We start from the raw sequence: 2814 nt of genomic DNA on the forward strand, positions 1-2814 counted from the left end.
GGTTGTCTGGAGTGGGATATAAGGAGCTCTGGTGGCATAGTGGTTAAAGCATTGGGCTGCGAACCAAAAGGTCAGCAGCTCAAACCACCAGCCACTTCACGGGAGAACAATGAGGCAGTCTGCTTCCATAAAGATGTACAGCCTCTGAACCACTATGGGGCAGTTCTACTCTGTCCTATAGGGTTGCTGTGAGTTGGAATCAACTCGATAGCAGTGGGTTTGTTTGGTTTTTGGTTGGAGTGGGGATAAGGAGGGACTCCCCTCAAAGAGCATGAGGGAAGTTTCTGGGGTGATGGAAATGTTATACACACCTGGATCTTGGTTTCATGGGTACGTATTTTGTCTAAACTTTTTGAACCAGGCACTTAGAGTGTTTTCATTGTACACAAATTATTCTTCAATAAAAATGCTTTTAAAAGAAATGTATTCATGTACTCTTACAGATCTCTTTGATTATTTTGGTTTCTAGTCAGGGATATATAAAAGTTTAACTCAATGACTTTCAAGTATCTATACACAGAACATCACCAAGTAATGGAAGTAATGGGCTCAAGTAAGGGACCTAGACTCATAAACTCAAAGCACCAAGTCCAAGTCTGACTATGCACATTAGGAAACTGGTACCCAAGTATCCTGATTCCAAGTCCAATGTTCTCTTTACTATTTATGTTGATGCTGTAAAATTTACAAAGCAAGTTAATACCATTGCCATTAAAATGTTGCTGTGCTCAGAAAAAGCTGTTAAAATTAACATGTCAGACATTTCCTGAAGGAATGACAGAATGAGCAGATTACCCCTTTGCAAGTCCTAATGAAATAATAAGCAGCTCTGTGACACAAAGGCTAAGTGTTGAACCGCTAACGAAAAGGCAGGTGGTCTGACCCACCAGCGGATCTGCAGGAGAAAAGACCTGCATTCCGCTCTCGTACAGATTATACCTACAAAGTCCTATGGGGCAGCTCTACGCTGTCACAGGTCACTATGAGTTAAAATCCCACAGCACCTAACAGCAACAACGAAATAACAGATCTAAACAATACTCGTCAAAGAATGCTACACTCATTAGGGGAACTTTATCGTATAAAAGGTCAGGCTAACAATCCCTTGAACTCACTGATATCTACCAGCCAGATATTATGAGCCTCCTGACATGACAGACTAAGGAGCTCTGGTGGTGCTGTGGTTAAGGCATTGGGCTGCTAACCAAAAGGTCAGAGGTTCAAACCCACCAGCTGCTCCAAGGGAGACAGACAAAGCAGTCTGTTTCCATAAAGATTTAGTCTTGGAAACCCTACAGGGCAGTTCTACTCTGTCCTATAGAGTCGCTGTGCCTCGGAACTGACTTGATGGTAGTATGTTTGGGTTTTGATACAACAGGCTAGAAAACATCACGAGTGAAGCAGGTGTGCCAAAACCCCAACTGAGCACAAGCTGACAGGAATTATGGAGGGCAGAGGAGTATGTTAATGATACAACGAGGACAGTCGGCAACATCTGGAATGTGGGACAGGTGACCTGGATTCTTCTGCAAATAAAGGGAGTTTTTAAAAATGGAAAGAAGGGGGAATTACTGATGATTAAAAGATACATCAAGAGACATAACCAAATGCAAAGGATGGACCATGGTTGGATCCTGATGTGAACGAACTGTAAAAAGACATTTTTGAGATAATGGGAAAACTGAACATGTATTAGTCATTACGTGACATTAAAGAGTTAATTTTGCTGGGTATAATAAGAGTTGTTTTAAAAAAGTCCTTATCAAAAAGGGAATTTATGCCTAGGGACCCTGCGTTTACATTTACAGTAGTACAATGATTCAGAAAAGGATCATGAGAGTGGCTGCACGACTGAAGAATGTAATAGATGTCACTGATGTGTACCTGCAGAGACTGCTGAAGTGCTGCACGCTCTGTTGTGCATATTTCAAGGCACACACAGAGTCAGAGATGCATACGAAAATATTTTTGAGGGAAATAATATACTGTCTGGGATTTACTTCAAATGCTTTAGGGAAAAATGGTGTGAGTGGGTTTGGGGGTTAAAATGAAAATGGCAGAGAGGTGATGGCTGCTGATGGTGGGTGACTGTAATCTTTTTACTTTTGTATGATAAATGTTTTATAATAACTTTATAATAAATATATTCTCTAGATAGTTATCTATAAAATGTTTTTACAATTTCCCTAAGCATTTATATTCACATGGCCCATGTAACTAGAAAGACATTCATATGAAGTAACATTTGAGCATAACTTTTTTATCCTCCTGAAAACAAGCGTGCCAACCCCCTTTTGTTAAAAAAGAAAGAGGTGCTCTGCCAGTGTTATCTGCACACTAGTACTCAGGGGAGTATTCAGACACTACAGACAGAGTTAGTACTGAGGGGAGTATTCAGACACTACAGACCAAGTTAGTACTCGGGGGGAGTATTCAGACACTACAGACCCAGTTAGTACTCGGGGGAGTATTCAGACACTACAGACCCAGTTAGTACTCGGGGGAGTATTCAGACACTACAGACCGAGTTAGTACTCGGGGGAGTATTCAGACACTACAGACCCAGTTAGTACTCGGGGGAGTATTCAGATACTACAGACCCAGTTAGTACTCAGGGGAGGTATTCAGACACTACAGACCGAGTTAGTACTCGGGGGAGTATTCAGACACTACAGACCGAGTTAGTACTCAGGGGAGGTATTCAGATACTACAGACCGAGTTAGTACTCGGGGGAGGTATTCAGACACTACAGACCGAGTTAGTACTCGGGGGAGTATTCTTCAGACACTACAGACCGAGTTAGTACTCGGGGG

Source organism: Orycteropus afer, unplaced genomic scaffold (genome assembly GCF_000298275.1).
Source record: "Orycteropus afer afer isolate SDZICR_OR568_19922 unplaced genomic scaffold, OryAfe1.0 scaffold00048, whole genome shotgun sequence".
Lineage (NCBI taxonomy): Eukaryota > Metazoa > Chordata > Mammalia > Tubulidentata > Orycteropodidae > Orycteropus > Orycteropus afer.